The sequence below is a fragment of the Protopterus annectens genome, chromosome 8.part0 (genome assembly GCF_019279795.1).
Source record: "Protopterus annectens isolate FY-2018-M chromosome 8.part0, PAN1.0, whole genome shotgun sequence".
In the NCBI taxonomy this organism is placed as follows: domain Eukaryota; kingdom Metazoa; phylum Chordata; order Ceratodontiformes; family Protopteridae; genus Protopterus; species Protopterus annectens.
Window position 1 is genome coordinate 244,857,586 of NC_056741.1, and position 20,588 is coordinate 244,878,173.

Consider the following 20,588-nt stretch of genomic DNA (forward strand, 5'->3'; position numbering starts at 1 on the left):
TTGGGACTGCAACTGTGAACCTGTACCACAAGGTATGTAACTGCCCCTATGATATTCACATAACTGACCTACACAAGTATGAGTGCCATGGGTTTGGGGAGCTAGGCATATGCTCCAGAACTGTCACAGGTATGTTATCTTTATACTTTTACAGGCTGTACCGGTGGATGGCTCAGCATAACAGGACAGCACACATTTGATGTCAGCTGATCATCTGGGGCCAGTGATGCTCGAAGTATACATGTGGTAAAGTTAGATAACACTGTGGTACTACCAGCAATGCTAACATTGTATGGGCATGTACACATCCCCTGCAAATAAGGTGGCAGTGGTGGGGTAGGCTGAACCTCAGGAATCACCTGTGTTTTACTTTGGGCACCTTCTTAGGCTGAGTCCCACACAGGCTATGCTGGAGTCAATGTGATGAATGGCATCACTGCCCCCAGTGTGTGTGTGTGTGTGTGTGTGTGTGTGTGTGTGTGTGTGTGTGTGTGTGTGTGTGTGTGTGTGTGTGTGTGTGTGTGTGTGTGTGTGTGTGTGTGTGTTCACCCACCATAGGGGAAATGCATACTGATAACCAGTCTCCTATGTCCACACACATTGGAGGCACCCCACCATAGGGAAGAGGCACACTGACAGCCATCACTGTCATGACTCCAAGTTTTTATCTGACCTGGATACCACTCTTGGGATCAATCAGTATATATGCAGGTCAGTGATCCAGGCACAGACAGCTGCCATGCACACCATGCTAGAGACAATTCATGTGTTGCATGGCCTGTGTGAAGACAATCCCAAATCTTCTCCATTCCCACTTGAAGATAGACATCCCCATCATCCCCACATCACCTCCAGCAGATGTCCAGGCTGGTCATTTAACTCAGGTTGCCTGGACCTTAGTTAAGGCTTTATTCCACTGTGGCAATTGAGTAGGTGTGCAATATTGGATGGCACAGTGGTGCAGTGGTTACATTGTTGCCTCACAGCAAGAGGTTCTCCGGTTCAATTCTCAGCTGGGGTGCCTTCTGTGTGGAGTCTGCATGTCCTCCCTTTGTCAGTGTGGGTTTCTTCCCACATTACAAAGACATGCATTTGGAGTGTTTCTTCCCAGGCCTCTGCTGAAAATTGGCTTCGCTCCAAGTCAGACTTTCTTGGTAAACAAATGTTAAATAAAAAAAATAAAAATATGCCAGTTGTTGATAATAATGGATCTAATATCACTTAAATCAAGATAATATCATTACTAAAGAACATTCATGACCTGTATAATCTTTAGCCACGGTAATGACATTAGCATTAGATTCCACACGGTTAGCCTTAAGTAAAGCCCTTCATATTTCATTCTCTATCATGCAACTCACAGGCATTACGTATAACTGCACCAAGGTAACTCCTCACTGCAACATTGTTTCTATAAATATCTAGATCTCCTTTCTCTAAATCTTCATTAGCTGCCAGCATGCTCACCCTTACAAGTAAATATGTTGGTTCAGGCAACATAAGCAGAAGACTAACTTTTACCTTTATGGGGACAGATGAGATCATTTGCTGGTAAGAGGTTTCATAGGCTACAACACTCCATGTTGCAGTTCCGGCAACTTTGGTGTGGTCTTTAATGAACTAGGAAGTTGTCAAAAGGAAAATTAGACAATATATTATCAGATTTGAAAACAAATACCTATTTAGACTATATAGTTTTCACTGGAACTGGCCAGAAGAGGACAAGAAAAGCTTCAGTTGATTAAAAGTGCCTAACAGATTTTGCTTTAATCAAGCCTTCCTGTTACAAACATTATAAAGAGAAGGCTGATTTGGCATACCTGGAGTTGTTTAAATATAATGAAAATTATGTATTGTGAAAATTAAAACTGGTATTCATAGTTATTTTGAGGATTTGGAAAAAGAAGCTCCTGTTGCTTTATCTGGTAATATGATGACTCTGATCAACAAAACCTGATTAAAGAGAACGGTATTCGCAGGAAGCAGAAATTAAACAATGTTTATATAACATATTAATGAATCTACAACTGGAGACATAAATTACAGACCCTGGAGCAATAGTAGCTTCTGCATACAATCACATTTCAACAGCTAACACTGAGGTCCAGATCATTTTTGTTCCACCTATGACTAGTAAAGGCCCAACCAAGAGGTTTGTGCAAGATTAAAGCAAAGAAGTTTTCAACGTCCAAATTGTTTCTCTCCATCCAGTCAGGTAAAGTCTTGTCACCAACTGTTTAATCAGCATACTTTGACTCCAAGCTCAATACAACATAGGTGATGTACAGCAGTAACAGTCCAACCACAAAAAGGATGCTGTCAATGCAATCAACAGAATTAATGGTACTCCCAAGAAAAGAACAACAGTTATTGACCCTACAATTGATTTGGTTTATTCCAGTTCAGGAAATACGCCCCCGGATTCAGCAAGCCCTGCACAGTGTGCAGAACTAGTGCAGTAGCTCCAGCAAGCAATATGTCTGCCGTGCAATCCAGGAATAAGCTGTAGGGATGTGCAGGAGCGCTCCTGCACTAGTCCTGTACGGGCTCAGCCCCTGTATGCAAATTACCCCATTTGCAGGTGAAATCCATGCAAATGAGGTGAATTTCTGATCCAGGAAGCTGGAAGCTGGCCATGCAGGGCTAGTGTTGTTGTGTATTTCGGCTTTTCCCAGTTAGGGGATGCCACAGCGGAACTCCGGTCCGCTAATGATTGGCAGTAGATTTTTACATGCCGAGTTGCCAGTCCTGATGCACAACCTTCAACGAAGGTACGCCCATTCACGCATGTCTCCACACAGAAGACGCTCTAGCTGAGAATCAAACAGGACAACGTCTTATTGTGAGGTGACAATGCTACCGCAGCACCACCACCGCAGTCAGGGCTAGTGTAATCTGCAGAAATGTACTCAGTCAGTAACCAAGTACATTTCTGCAAACTACAAAACAGAGCCATGACAGCTCCAAATAAAGGGTGGATATTATGTAGAAAGCATGCCAATGGCCAAATATATGGCCAATGGCATGAAAAACAGTTGCAAAAATAAAAACATTAACTTTTAATTTTTTTTAGACGATCTCGGTTGTTTAACCGTAGGGCAGCGGCAGGCAAACAGGATCGGGTGAAAAATAACAAAAAAGCCTAAAATAAGCATTCTAACCAAAATCACTATGTTGCCATTATACTCAATGACAGGCAGAAGACAACATGGCCAGTGAATAGTGGTTGCTAAGGAGGGAGGCTCAGTGTGGGACCTGTAACTATGAATCAGCAGGCAATCCTATGCAAATGAGGGGAATGATACTGAATCCCAGATCTCCCCTGCATGCTAGTCAGAACCCAACAGTGTAAGAACAGGAACAGCTTGGTGCAAGCGTAGGAGTTAGCTGACATCATTGGGGGGGGTGTCAGGCATACTGTAAGCGGATTGGAGCCCTGTGGCTCGGGTTTGCCCTTAGCTTAGCAGAGCTAAGCAAGGGGGTGTGTCTGAAACTGCCTAGCACTCTTTACATTGCCTAAGAGGGTGTGCGCACTGCACACCGGGTTTTAAAGGGGAAAAAAAAGTAAATCAGGAAATAACAGCTCTGTGCACATTTGAGCATTGTGTTTGCGTGGTGTGCCCCCGGGCCTAAACAGAAAAGCAATAGGAAGGGAAAACAGCAGTAAGAAGGTAATCAGGGAGAACTAGCATAACTGGCAGGTGAAATGTATCAGAATCTGTCAATTACAAAGGCAGCAGCCCAGCCCAGAACACTACTATAAACTATGCAAACACATTTCCCTCTGGTTTTCCCACATACTCTACACCACCAGTGTATACAAGTGGGGGAATATTAACAAACAAAAACAACAAAATGATAGGGGCTGCAATAGCTATCATACAACAACATGTGGAAGAGGCTAAGGGTGGTGAGGATGAGAATGCTGTTGACCAATCCACAGTGAGGAGACAGAGAAGAGTGTACAGACCCAGGGTAACCTACCAGGGGCTACATGAGCTGGAGATAGTGGAGCGCTATAGGGTGGACAGGGACCTCCATAGAAAATTGTTGAGCTGTGCCGGCCACACCTCACACACAGAACTAATAGAGGGGAACTCATCCCAGTGGACACCAAGGTATGTGTAGGCCTAAGAATACTATCTACAGGTACCTTCCAAAGGCCAACTGGGGATATCATGGAGATCTCATAGGCATCAGCATCCAGCGTACTCCACCAGTTCCTGGATGCCATGTCAGCACATGCCGGTGAGCACGTATATTTCCCCAACACCCATGAGGAGTTGGCCAGCAATATGAATTTTTTCCACCAAATAGCAGAATACTCTAAGGTAGTGGGTGCTATAGACTGCACGCACATATGCATCAAAGCACCACCCAGTGAGCAGGGTAGGGTGTACATCAACCGCAAGGGCTTCCCCTCCATCAACTGCCAGGTCATGTGTGATGCCCAGGGCATAATAATGAACGTGTGTGCTGGCTGCCCTGGAAGCTATCACAGTTCCCACATTTGGCAGCTGATGCAGCTGTACCAGAGATTTGCCAATGGGGACATCCCATACGGTCACCTAGTGGGGGATGCTGGTTACGCACTGGTGCCGTGGCTGATGATACCCATCAGAAATGCACACACACCTGAACAAGAACACCATAATGAGGCACATGCACAGACCAGAATTATAATAGAGCATGTGTTTGGGATGCACAAGTCATGGTTCTGGTGCCTGGGCACATCCAGTGGAGCCTTGCAGTACTCACCAGCTACATGTACTCAAATTGTCATTGTATGTGCCATGCTACACAATATGATCCTGCGGAAACAGCTGCAGCAGGAACGGCATAGGGCAGGGCCACACAGCCCCTACCATTGCCAAGGCCTGCACAGGCACAGAGTGACTCAGAGGAGGAACAACTTGAGCCTGCCTGTAGGCAGAAGGAGGCAAGTCAAGTGTGCCCTAACCTTGGCAAAGAGGCAACATATAGCACATACACTGACACAGGAGGGATCCAGGGAATGACACCTCTCTCTGACTCACACATACAGTAAAAGGGATGCCAAACATGACACTACCTGTGCTCAACCATGTGTAGGGAGTGTACTATGTGTATCTGACATAGGCAGCCCTTCAGCACCATCCTCAATACTGTCACACCCACAAGGTAAGTCACTCTCCTTACTAATTGCCGAATGGATTAGTATGTGTTGTTACCTGAATCTATGGTATGGATGTGAGCATGCAATGGAATCGGGTGGTTGAATGGGATGCCAGCAGATAGTAGACACCTACAGTGGCAACATGAGATCTGTAACAAATACTGGTGTCACTGTAATAGCCAGTACTACACATGGTGACAAAACCCACTGCAGGAAATGTGCTGGGCCACATGTGTGTCCATATGACACACACATGCCAGTCAGGGAGGTTCACATACCCAAGAACAGTTTCAGTCAGCAGGACAGGGGTAGACAAATACAAACAAAGGCTGTGCTAAGGCCTCTGAATGATGCCTATGGGTAACCTCCCCCCCAGCCTACACAGACAAATGACACCAGGTCAGGCAGTGGGATATTAGTTCTGAATGGTAGGAAGTCAGAAACGTATATGTAGGTCAATCAAACCTAAGACCTGTAGTACACTGATATGCCTCTAGTCAGCATGATAGGTTAGAAAACAGAATGAAGTGGAATGCCTGACATACCAGTACAGTCATAGCAAATGTTTACAAGTGTCAGGTGTGCCCCCCCCCAATCCAGTGTAGCAATGTATAAACAGTCAGGTGTGTGTCCCCAATCCTATGTAGACATGTAGTAACAGTCAGGTGTGCCCCCAAGCCTATGTAGAAATGTAGTAACATGTATGTGTCGGTATAATACTAATGGAGCACGGATGCCCAAAGGTGGCCAAGGTAGCAAGATAGATTGTAGCATTTGTACAATATGCAAGTATGTGTGTGTTAGGCTGGTTTGTTTCATGTTGTGTGAGAGTGGTCAGTATGTATGCATGTTGAGAATTGACCTGGTGGCCATTGCCCACTACTGCTGATGACAGGGCCAAGTCCTCACAACTGCAGTGCCAAAGACAATTCCCACCAGTATAACACATGCTAGCAGTAAGCCATTGTATATGTATGGTGGTAATATGTGTCACCATCTGAAAGATGGACATGGCATGGCTGTTGGGCTAGATATACAAGCAGTACACAGGGAAAAGTATCCCAGACATACAGTATATAATGTGTAACTGTGAAATAGACACACCCTTGGAATTGTACATACAGGTATGCATCACAGTATCTGGGCCTATAGTAGGGAATACTGGTGTCGTCTGGCCAAATAACTGCAGATCACAAAGGTGATAGGACTGATGCACTGAGAAACTGCTGATGTACCTGCACATGCCAGCATAACTGGAATGCCCCATGCATATCTGTGAGTCAGATGCAAGTAGTGTCCATAGCACACATGTATCCAGCTCACCCAAACACCACCCACAGGTACCTCCTTGGTCATATCCCTGTTGTTGGGAATGGGTACAATATGACCCCCATCTATGTATGGCAATAGCAAAAGAATGCAGCATGCAGTGCAGGTGTCCCATGCAAGTGTGTCCCTAGCTGTAGGTAGCACCCTGCCAGCATCCACACCACCTGATCAATACTGATAGAAAGTATTGGCATGAACACCTAGCACACCTACCCTGTCACCCCAGGGGAATATACTGTATGGCGGTCTGGGACTGTAGGACTGACGGAATGAATGGCCTGCCACAGCTAGCATGCATCACCACCAAATGGCCTAAAGGCCTCTGCCAAAGGTCTGTGTCTCACACATACTGCCAATGCATGTTATGTCATGGACACCCAAATAACAACATAACACACTCAACATAAGCCATATGCATGGCCGTGTGGACAAACCACAGTAACATGTCCACCGTGTCCCACTGCATGAACTGTGGACCAACACCAAAACACAGCTGTGATGAGATGATAACCTTAGGGAAAGCATCAGAGAATGTATGTGTAATGTATGGAAGAGGATAGAATAATAGATGGGGGAGTGGGAGCATGGGAAGCATGGAATGTGCAAGGTCCGACACACAGCTGTGTGCACATACTATCCCTGGCTGCAAACACATAAATGGGTGGCTACAAACCTGCCCAAACACCACAATAGGGGTAATGTCCTGACTTACGACCCCTGCCTCTGGGTAACCTGTGTGAATCTGTACAGCTGTGAGGTATTGCCACAGCAAGATAAGGTCATACTGTCAAGTCAATGGATGTACAAGTACGGGATCCTCTGCCAGCAACATTCCAAAGTGCTGCACTGGATACACAGACCCAGCAGCAAGTGTCTGCAGCTCCCCCTCCAGAATGGCATAACTTTCCATGCATATGTAGGTGTTTGCCCACAATACTGGACACAGCTGCATTCACACTTGTTCCCCAGGACATCACTGTGAGCAAGAATGTCTACCTGACAGTACTTGAGGACATAAAACATCACAGTGTATAACAGTACACATCTGAATATCTCTGCTAACATCAGTACCATGTAGCAAAAGTAGCACAGACACAATCACCTACAGTACACACTATACCTTGCACAGTTTGACCCCATATTGTCAAATGAGCTACAGATACCCTGCAGAAACAGTTTGCTACCTGTAGGTGTACAACCAAAGGTCTGCACTGGAGTACAAACTACCTGGAATGGATCCACACATTCAATACAGAAGGGCATACTGAGCATGATCACACACTTAGAGAAATGAAGGCAATGTCAGACAACAACATACTGAAAGGTCATACTGGGCATGCTCACACACTTAAACAAATGAAGCCCATGTCTGCAAACAACAGTTGACCATACATATCTGACAGTTGCAGATGTTAGTGCATACACTCCTTAGTATGCACCAGTCATACTTTGCACACACATTGGATAGGAATACAGACATATATGCAAGGACAACACACTATACTATGCCAAAAGTAGACATACATAGATGTGTGGAAGAGAATGACAGTGACAAAGAGCCTTCCATCATGAGGCCTGTCCCACCCAGCGCACAGCCAAATGGCTACAATCACATGATGTGTAAATGTCATTCACTGTAGAAATTAGCCACTGGTATTCATCAGCATTTTAGACTCTGTGGTGCAAGTGCTAGCTGTGCAACATGACTGTACAAGGCAGTAGTCATCTTGCAGTTGTATACACATACCTGCAAAATATAAACCTGTGTGTGCCTGCATGTAGTGTGTCAACCTCTAGATGAATGGGTTATGGCCCATGCACACACACTGCCCTCCCCAAAGCCCTGCTATGACAAGCCTGCTGATGTCATCCACTTTGAAATACACCTTTGGGAATGGAGTAACCTAGTAATCTCTGTGGCGCGTCCTAAAATGGCGTAATGCTGTAGTGTGATAAACTCGTTAGGTAGGAGTTCTAATACCAGATATGGCAACAGTGTGTGTGTGTGTGTGTGTGTGTGTGTGTGTGTGTGTGTGTGTGTGTGTGTGTGTGTGTGTGTGTGTGTGTGTGTCTGTCTGTCTGTATAGGAAGCAATGCTTTTTAGGCTAGTCACACTCACTACAATTCAAATGCCCTACTCTGGCAAGGCTGCTGATGTCATTCCCTGTGAAATACACCTTTGGGAAAGGTGTAGCCCAGTAATCTCCATGGTGCGTCCTATAACTGAGTAATGCTGTAGTGTTATAAACTAGTTAGGTAGGAGTTCTAATCCCAGACATGGCAACTGTGTGTGCATCTTTGTCTGTGTACGTTGCGATGCTTTTTAGGCTAATTACACTCAATACAATTCAAATGTCCTATTTTGGCAAGCCTGCTGATGTCAATCCCTGTGAAATACACCTTTGGGAAAGGTGTAGCCCAGTAATCTCAGTGGTGCATCCTATATCAGCATAATGCTTTAGTGTGATATAGTATGTTGGTAGGAGTTCTATTCCCACACATGGCAAGTGTGGATGTTTGTGTGTGTGTGTGTGTGTGTGTGTCTTTGTGCAGGGAGCAAAGCTTTTTAGGCTAGTCACACTCACTACAACCCAAATGCTCTACTTTGGCAAGTCTGTTGATGTCATTCACTGTGAAATACACCTTTGGGAAAGAAGTAGCCCAGTAACCTCTATGGTGCATCCTATAACAGCATAATGCTGTGATGTGATATATTACTTTGGTAGGGGTTCTATTCCCATACATGTTAAGTGTGGATGTTTGTGTGTGTGTTACTTTGTCTGTGTAGGGAGCAATGCTTTTAAGCTAGTTACACTCACTACAATTCAAATGCCCTACTTTGGCAAGCCTGCTGATATCAGTCACTGTGAAATACACCTTTGGGGAAGGAGTACTCCAGTAATCCCTGTGGTGCGTCCAATAACTGTGTAATGTTGTAGTGTAATAAACTAGTTAGGTAGGAGTTCTATTCCCAGACATGGCAGGTGTGTGTGTGTCTGTGTGTGTGTGTGTGTGTGTGTGTGTGTGTGTGTGTGTGTGTGTGTGTCTGTGTGTGTGTCTGTGTGAGTGTGTGTGTGCCTGTGTGTTTGTCATTCGTATCCTGTGTGGAGGTGGCTGTGAGTGTGTAACAACTGGACTCATTGTGGAGTGGGTTTTGCACATTTCTTTTATGGTGGCCCTATTATATGTCACAATGTTCATCTTACAAGGATAACAGATGTGAAATAGCCAAGAGGCTGGGGTGGCAATCCAAACCCCTACATGTGACATCAAGGCCTAGGCAGCAACTGCTATGTTGGTAGTACCATGGTGTGATTGCAGTGGACTACAGAGGGCATGGCACCCTGTCCATCAGTACAATACACACATACATGCAGACAGTGTGCCATCAATATGCTCCCCACTGGACACCTGCAACACCTGTGGTGCCATCAAATGTGACCCACATAGGACATACCATGCCTTATACACATGCCCTGTATGGACAGATGCCACTGACACCAGGGAATACCTGTATCATGCAATCAATGTAGGTGCATGGTCACCCTGCTGTCTATTACCTGTTCCCAGCACATGAGGCTAGGAGAGGCACAGCTGATGATAACAATCTGTGTACACAACATGGGCCAGACACCCCAGGTACAGTTTCACATGTCACTGTACATGCATGTGGAACATGTGCACATTTCAGACAGCGTCCATGGCATGGACTAAAGAACACATACATGGCAAGCATTGAACAGCAATGGCCACACACAATAGTTACCCAGGTGACTGGATGGTGAATACAATACCCACCTGTGTGGGCCAATCTAGACACTACACCCCTGAGCCATACTGCAGACCATTATCATGTGGCCTGATGCCAAGGTATACCCTTCACCTAGCCTTGTACAGTCTTCTGGCACAGTCAACCACTACACACCAAATAATCATTCATTATGCCATCCTCACCCATGAGGCAATGCACACATGCATGTCAGTACTGGCACCCTGTGTATGTGTGTGTGTGGTGTATGATGCTTTTGACCACATTCACACTCACTACAACCCTCATTGGCATACTGAAGCATGCTGTCTGATGTCAGACACCTTCACATACTCTTTGCCCATATAACCTCCGGATAACCCCTGTGGGTCATGTGATACCCGCACAGTACTGTATTGTGGCAAACTAACTAGTTAGGAAGTGTATTCCTGTGTGTGAGTCCCAGACAGAGTATGGCTGTGTTGATGCTGATACCTGTTCATGCGGACAGGCACATGTACTACACCTACTGTATCACTGCCATATCACTGTTGCAGATGTCACTCACCATCACATATACTTTTGGACAGTTCCTCAACATGTAAGCTATGTGGTGCATGCAATAACAGCATAGACATGTGATAGCAATATATAGTCAGGCAGGTGTTTGATACCCTGTACTAGTAGGGGTGTGACACAAACATGCTTAGGTTTTACTCTCCCACCACCTCCCTGACTTACTTTGTCTCTGTCTGCCTCTCTCACTCCCTCTCTGGTGGATGTGGAGAACTACACCTGCTTTGCTTAGGCAGCAGCATGTGTTTTGTAAGTGATGCTCATGATCAGCTGATGGCCTCTGCATGAATTGCAGCACTCCTCTAGCTGATTACATGTGGAACAGCTGGGGTAACATTTCCATAGCCAATTGCATGGAAACACACTCCAATATCTAGGAACATCATGTTGGTGTTGGGCCTTTTCATTCACTGTGAGCAGGACCTAGATCTGGTGTTTGGCAAACAGCATCACATATGGATTGGGGATTTACTTCTAACAGCATACACTGTGGAAACAGGCCAACACACAGGAGGGGGATGTGCCTAACATGACTACAGAATGTAAGTGTTGCTTTTCTGCATTTGGACTAATGTTGGTTTAATAGGGTGTGTTTGGATATGGCTGGTCTACATGTTTGAATACCTGTTATGATAGTGCTATGTTTTTGAGAAACCCCCCATCTGTAGGGTCATCTGCAGACTGGGCAGTGTGTGGTGCCTTTTGTTTCTTGTGTTACTCACAGCAACTATCTGAGAACTTCAGAAGCATAGTGTGAAGATTGCAGTCAGTACACGGTGACAGCTATGAGAGTTACTGACTTCATATCCCTCATAGGACATATGTCACAACAAACCCTGTTACAACAGTAAATGTCTGAGGTTATCACAGCAACATGTCAATATTGGCCCTATGTTTGTGCTTCCAGCCACAACTCTGTCAACCTCTGTACATATGTCATGCAGTAAGATGTGCATATGTTCTGTACACCATTATTTATTGACATCATATCTGATAACAAGCCAGTGAGATATCAGACTGCAATACATGTTATGTATAGTAGGGGTTATATTTGAGGACATAACCTGGGCATTCTGTGGTTGTGTGCACAGTACTGAGGTCTGTGTACTTATGGTGATTGTCGACAGTGTGTGTATTGTGAATATGTACCTTGGCCTGTGTACAGACTGTGGTAGATGTCATTGTTCTTGGTCCTGTTCTATCTGATGTTACATGCTGCTCCAGTGTATGTTACCCTATCGGCTTACATGTTTGTAGGGCAAAACACACACATGCCTCATACCACAGACAGGCATCGGACCACACTGTGTAGTGGCCCAGTATATGTAGGGTTAGCATGTGAGTGGTACATATGAGGATGGTGTTGACCAGATAGTCCATATACTGTAATATTACATTAGCTTACTATATGTGGCTGTGGCTGTGTTCTATGCTGTGACATACCTGTAGAGTCTGCTATATATGCAGGTACATATGTATTCCCCCATAAGAAATGTAGGCCAGTGTTGTGGCAGTCTGCCTGTAGCTTGCACAGTGCTTTGTTACATGCCTAGCAGCTTATTGTACTTACCCAGTGTGATGTTATGTCCAGCTACTTGCCAGATGTACTACTGCCAGGCCACCATAACAGCCATGCATTTCTGACAAAGCAGTGGGATGCTGTACAGATGTATATCACTAACTAGTGGGTAGTATGTGGCCATGTCACCTCCGTACCAGCGGTTATTATGTGTCAGGACAGACAGGGGTGTGTGAACACATAACCTATAGGGGCAAAGGTATACCAGTATTACATGATATACCCATCTACATGGCTGTTAACATCCACATTGTCAGGCTTGGTCCACATGTCTTGCACTAAGAGGTTCTGTGTATACCTCTGGACTGACCAGAGTGTGTCAGACTGTCCACATTTATTGACCATACCCCTGTTGTAGTCCACAGGATCATTACTGTGCTAGCAATGGTACTGTACTATGATGTCCTTAGGATGTCTGTGAAGTCAACCCCTATTACAGTAGCAATAGTCTACATATATACCTGCAATACATACCTGACATCATCTTGCACTAAGAAGTTGGGACTGTTGGGGCTGTGGTGAACATATATGTATATATATTTATCTATATAGCTATATAGATATACACACATATACCTATCAACATACATAGATGAACATGTATATATATATATATATATATATATATATATATATATATATATATATATGTATATATATATATATATATATATATATATATATATATATATAAACACTCAGATTTATACATATACACAGTGATATATGTCTACACATATACAGATAGAGATACATATGCACATATAATAACGGATATCTACATATATATTGACAGCAATAGGTATATCAGACAGACAGACATGTATGCACATATAGATATCTACAGATATATCTACATAAATAGGCATATCTGTATACATAGGATGTGCATACATGTATATCTATATATACATATATCTATCTATCTATCTATCTATATATATATATATATATATATATATATATAGCTATATATATATATATATATATATATATATCTGCGAAGAGATGTACACATGACCATATATATATTGCACTATACAGATGTGTATGCAGACATATGTATGAATACAGATGTGTATGTACATGTAGACATATATCAACATTTTACATGTATATATCCATATTCCTGTCATGTGTAACCCTCACGGTTGTGTATACCCTCCCATATGTATCTCACCTTATGTATCTGCTATGTGTACAATATAATAAAACAACATGTGTGATGCAACAGCCATATTAATAATAAGTACTACAAAACTGTGGAAGTAAAGGCAATTGTTCAATACTAATCAATATGTGTATTGACAGATATATTGGAAAAACAACAGCTCTCTTCATAGTGGTCATGGCATACTGGTTAAGTGCTGTGACTATAGTGTACAGGGTCCTGGGTTCAAGACCTGCAAGGACTGCTCATTTTGTTGCTGGGCAGAACAAGGGCTGTCAGATACAGAGTGGTTAAGGTACTTTTAAGCAGTTGTAAGCGGGTTTGCATGGAGGTAAGCACTGCTAACTTCCAGTTACTGTTTCTTATACTCATTTAGCTTCTAAATTGCTTAATCTGTGTAGGCATTGCTTACCCCACACAAACAGGCTTAAATCCACTTACTGCTGCTTAAAAGTGCTTACTCCCGCTTACCCCGTGCTAGTTTTTTTTTAAAAGAAAAGAAAAAAGGGTTGATAGGAAAGTGATGAAAAAGGGGCACAAAGAGGGAAAGACAGTAGGGAAAATAGTAGGGATGTGCAGGAGGGGGTAGGGAAGGTCCATATCTGCCCATTTCTTCTACAGCAACAGCTGTGCATATACACTGAATTTGGAGGTAGATTTGGACACTCAAACTCATGAGAGATGGGAGAGGACAACAATAATATGTTTTGATGCCAGTTAGATCAGATTACATATGTCCAGTGGACACATGTGCGAAATGGACGGCTATGTATGGGGAAATATTTTTCTGTGGGAACAGACTGTCTTTTTTTTCAGGTGAGAGTGGGATTTTGGGGAGGGATAGTAGGTATATTTGGGGCAGTAGGTTGGGTAGGTTAACAGACAAGACAAACAAGACGCATACAGGGGTGGTATATGACACGTGGGGGTAAACACCTTGATGGGGAAGGGTGTTGGGAAATCAGAAGCCCATGAGCCCCCTAGTGAAAACAGTGGGACTGACGTCCCCACCCATGGACAGTCACCACTGCACCTTCACAGCCCCAAAGGTGGCTGTGCTGGGGGCTGAGTCAGAGAGCCAGGCTGACCCTCTAGTCATGACACATGGCCCTCAAGCTGGCATAGCAGATTTTCAACCTACCTGCGGAGCTTGCTACGCACCATGACCCAGACCTGGTGATGGGTGACAGGTTCCTGTCCACGCCCGCTTCCGAGTGGGCGAGCCCCATCCCCTGAGGCAGTTCCACCCAAAGAGTGGTGCAGGACAAATGGACGAGGAGGTTCCTGATTGGGCCCCAGATGTGCTGGTGCCTGGTGCCATGGCCAGCTGAGGTGGGACAGGTGGATCCGCTGGAACCCACATTCCCATACGTGCTATAGTGCATATGGTTTATCAACATATGTGGGTTAGTAATAGTCAACACATTTCAGGGTTAGGTATAACAGCATGCATAGATATTCCCATTAACCCAGACACCAGATATGGAACAGTTGCATAGCAAACGAAACACGTGCATATATGGGACCACAATGGTAATAACAACAGCATGCAGGTACATTGATGGCACCATGCCACCAATGTTGGAGTATTTAGCACATGCATAAAAACAGATTTAAATAATTATCAAACAATAGGACATATGTCCCAACATGACAGTGAAGTCATCACGTAGCAAATGAGGTGGGTATTTAGTGTATTGTTGGAGATATGGTGGGGAAGAGTGAAAGATGTCAATTAACAACTTGTATATTCCTTGAGTTTGCATTACTTTCCTAGTCGGTGCTATCTGTACCTTACAAGTATTACTACACTACCCTATTGCCTTAGTTTGGACAGTGATATGGCTGTCAACAGCTATATACATGAAGTGTTTTTTCCTGCAGTATACACCTCTTACCTGTTATACCTGTGGAGGAATTGTTTGTTAACACTAGCTAACTGTTTCTACACATACTCCCAGATTCCAGGTTGATGTTATGCACGTACCTGTCCATCTCTTTTTGCACAGACTCTGGCCATGTCTTGATCACATGCAGTTGAACAAGGACATATGTAGACTATTGCCCTCTTCAACCTTTAGTGACTTACAACCCTCTTATACAGGATTTCCTAGACAGTTATATTATGTAGCACAGTATTGGTGACACTGATGAGTAATACCTTATTATTCAGAGCAACTGCAACACTAACAATGCCATACCATACCAGAGTAAACAGTACCAGTACAGGGTATCAATCTTTTATTTTCAGACACAGTGTTCATATCTGATGGACCTGTGGGAGCAATGTTTGGTAGCACTACCTGACTGTTGCCACACAAAGTACCAATTTTACATTAGTATTATGCACTTACATCTCACTCTGTTACTGTACACACTCTGGTCACAGCTTGACAACATGGGGGTGTAGATGGGACGTACTTGGCCAAATACTCTCATAACATTTTGGGGAGTTGCAAGCGTGACAGGTTTGTTTTTATAGATGTGTGACAATCAGTTGTATTTCCTGTCTGCTGCCTAAACATCTGGGATCACCCCACTGATTTCCCAGGGGGACAGGGTGACAGGCAGCAGATACAGGCCAATATACTGGACATTCTGGACATATCTGTACAGTTGTGGGGTATGATTCTGTATGCAGCCTACTTCCACTCCCAGGATTCAGACCATGGCTGTGTCTGCTAACACTAAACCACTATCCATCACAGTTGTGTGTGCTATATGGATATTGCTGTATATCTCTTATCTGATTTCTGTATATAATTCTCTTGTGGTTTTACATTCTGACCTTGTATTACATCACTCTTATACAGCATTTCCTAGACAGTTATATTATGTAGCAGAATGTGGGTGACAGTGATGAGTAATACCTTATTATTCAGAGCATCTGCAACACTAACAATGCCATGCAATACCAAAGTAAACAGTACCAGTACAGGGTATCATTCTTTTATTTCTGGGCACAGTGTTCATCTCTGATGGACCTGTGGGAGCAATGCTTGCTAGTACTACCTGACTGTTGCCACACAAAGTACCAGTTTTACATTAGTATTATGCACTTACATCTCACTCTGTTACTGTACACACTCTGGTCACAGCTTGGCAACATGGGGGTGTAGATGGGACATACTTGGCTTATTACTCTCATAACAGTTTGGGGAGTTGCTAGAGTGACAGGTTTGTTCTTATAGATGTGTGACAATCAGTTGTATTTCATGTTTGCAGCCTATATGTCTGGGATCATCCCACTGATTTCCCAGGGGGACACAGTGACAGGCAGCAGATATGGGCCAATGTACTGGACATTCTGGATATATTTGTACAGTTGTGGGGTGTGATTCTGTATGCAGACTACTACCACTCCCAGGATTTGAACCATGGCTGTGTGTGCTAAAAATACAACAGTTCACATCTCAGTTGTGTGTGCTATTTGGATTTTGTTGTCCATCTTTTCACTTTTTTCTGTCTATGTCTCTCCCAGTTGTACAGGTCTATATCATAACTTCGAATCGCAGAACATTGAATGCTCAAATGAGCGAATTTTCACATCATCGAAGTTCCTGGATTTATTTCACACTACAGTGAAGATTGGGATTTTTCTCCTATCCTCACTGTAGTGCGACCTCAGAGTAGGAATATATATTTAGCGGGGGAAGGGTGCAGCCCCCCACAATACAGTATTCGATTATGTGAACATTCGCTCATTTGAACGTTTGATGTTCCATGATTTGATTACGTGATATAGACCCAGTTGTACTAGCTGACCTCTGGGGATTACACCAGTTATATACAGAAATTTCTACACATTTTTTATTTATGTTGCACAGCATGGGTAACAGTGCTTAATACAACAGTACTATTAAGTGATTGCAAATCTACATTTACATATGATACCACAGTAAACACATGCAGTACAGCAGTTAGACCTTCATTGTTAGGCTATTATGCTTTTATTTACATACAACCTATATGAGACTCTTCCTGCCATAGTCTCTGGTGTATGCAGTACCTGTCTTAAACAATACAGGTTTTATACAGGCAATTGACTTACTAATACAGTTCCTATGACAGTACATGCAAGAGTATTACTAACCTGCCTCATGTCTCACCCTCTCCAAGGGACACACCCATGGACCCCCTGGTTCACAGCCCACTCACTTGCTGCTATGAAGGACATAAGAGGAATATTTAGCCATACCTATCCATAATATACATGAGCTGGCAATTATTAAATAGGTAGTGGAGTGATACTTACACACTGCTGGGACCTCCCCTGTCCTCCTACCCTCTTGGATCCACTGATCCAAGAGATCCCCCTTTTGCTGCTTCAGGTTGGCATAGTGATGCCGGACCTGCACACCAGTTCAGGGTATGCCAGTGGCACTGGTGAGGTCACGGGCAAGATGGCCCCAGGCTTCCGCTTTGTATTGGGAACCCTGGTACTGGCTCTACAGCAGTCTCTGCTCATGGTCTTTGACAAGGAGTCCTGCCATGACTCTGGACTCCTAGATGCTCCAGTGCTGCACCCGAAAGCACACACTTTCTCCCATTCCAGACATGATGCCTGCAAGGGGAAGCTACAACCAGTTATGAGATGTATTCCCACCTTTTGGGTTTACATAGGGCCAATTTCCCACACTTTGCCATGATTGGATGGTTTTGAAAAGGCTAAGCTATGGGTAAACCTGCTTACCTAAGGTTGGCATTGTTTACAGGGGTATACCAATGGGCAAATTGAGTTAGCTGGCCTACACATTGCTTACACCTACTAAGCTGGCCTGTGCAATGCTTAGTGTTGCTAAATATTTAATTTGCATTATATTTGCTTTTTGACATTGATTTATTATTCATTACATGTTATATATATATATATATGTCTGGTCTCTATGATTCATGTGTACGTACACTGTATGGACTCCTTGTGTTTATTAGGGGACTTCAACACTTTATTACAATTACACCTCACATGTGGGCTTACTGCAGTACTCCAGTTCACATATTTATGTTATGTAATAGGTACAGAACATAAGACTGTATATAGATTCCTTTCATATGTTCAGTTTGATTTTACTATAGTGAGGATCTGTTTGGTGATACCTCATTCTTATGTAGTGCTGTGATGGCTTAGTGGATATCTACTGTGACTATAGTGTACAGGGTCCTGGGTTCAAGACCTGCAAAGGCTGTTTATTTTGTTTCTGGCCAGAATAGTGGCTGTTGCATAGAAAGTGATGAAGGCACTTTTAAGCACTTGTAAGTGGGCTTGTGCAGGTTTGCGCAAGGGTAAGCACTGCTAACCTCCGGTTAAATATGCTTACAGAGAGTTAGCTTCAATATTGCTTACCCTGTGTGCGCATTGCTTACCCCCATGCAAACGGGCTTAAACCTGCTTACTAGTGCTTGCATATGCTTACTCCCACATACTACTGCTTAATAGTGCTTACATTTGCTTACTACTGCTTACTCCCACTTACAACTGCACTAATTTAGACAGTCATGTCTAATGGTTTTTTGGGAAGGTGGGGGATTTCAAAGCTGTATAGAGTTATCATTCATTGCACATTTCACCTTACATTTGTATCCCTGATTCCTGTGTACATATACTGTATGGGGCACATGTGATTATCTGTGGACCTTGCAACATTATGACACTGACACCTCACATCTGCATTTAATGCAGTAGTCCAGTTCTCAAATATATGTTATTTCGTAGGTTATGCAACTAAAAATATTGGTCATAAAGTGATTTGACATGGAAAATGGAATGTGCTGCAGTGGGACTCAAACTGGGAATGACTGCTTGTAAGGCGAATGCTCTGCCCACTACACTATTACTGTACTGCTTCATTTGCATATATCTTGCTTTTTATCCTCTTGTGCCATTTAAGCTGCATTAACCATAGCCAAGCAATGGGCAAACCCACACACCTACAGTTAAATCTCGTCTGTTTCATAATAAAAATATCCTTATATTTGTTGTTTTAACTATTGCTCTTTAACATGTGGGGGATGTTGCTGGGGGTATGCATACACCTATGAGCGGTCTCGCTCATTCTTTTGGGACTTGTCTGCTGTTCTAAATTGCAGGCCGGGCGTGTATATTCTGTGAGCTCTGCTCTCAGACGCACCCCCTGCACTCTTACACACTCTGTGTAAGATTAAGAGCTCAAGCAGCGGGCCTTCATTAATATGCATGACGCGCTGTCGTCATGCTCCTAAATGGCCACTTCTATGCAGGACTAAGCTAGGCCTGCATGGAAGGAAAGTAAATCCGGGGGACTGTGTTTGATAGCAGTTTTCAAGTATTTAATTCATCTAAAAAAACTTTAAATGCTAATGAAATGGACGTGCTTGAAAAGGGGCTTAACTTTTATTCCTTAAAGCAGAGTGAATTTGTTTGATACAGTCTGTAGTTTAAAGGCCTTTACACATAAACTAAATCTCAGTTACTTGTGCAGTAGCTATGGTGCCAGTATGACTAAATGTCTGCATGAACAAAATATTTCAATTCCCTGCTACACTTCTCATTAAATATATTTGGAAAAAATTGCAAAGTAAGAATATGAAAGGTTTTACCCACAACATGATTTTTTTTAGGGGGGGGGGTATTTATACACAATCCAAAAGGAAACTTGACCAGTCAAAGAAACCACAAAGATTTATACTTCATCAAAGTAGAATAACTTTAATAAAAACATAAAACAATAAAAATGTTATAAATTCAAATAGGTTCTTTTGTCTCAATGTGCATCACACAACAGACCATGATACTCAATTGAGACATGATGCCATTTTAGTCCTGTTGTCTCTGATACATACCTATCCCTCCAACATGATGCCATTTTAGTCCTCTTGTCTCTGATACATACCTATCCCTCCAACATGATGATGTTTTAGTCTTGTTGTCTCTGATACATACCTGTCCCTCCAGCATGTTCTATTTATGTTGTAATAGAGACTGAGATCCCTTGAGTGGGTGATTATGCCACCATTGAGCTTGTAAATGTATAATGGGTCTGACAGGATATGG

General features: G+C 43.4%; 1 long non-coding RNA gene across 1 annotated transcript in view; it reads left to right on the top strand.

The window, feature by feature from the left end:
- LOC122808015 overlaps positions 1-20,588 on the top strand; it is a 139,048-nt gene that overhangs the window by 3,232 nt on the left and 115,228 nt on the right. The gene's annotated exons all lie outside the window — the stretch shown is intronic.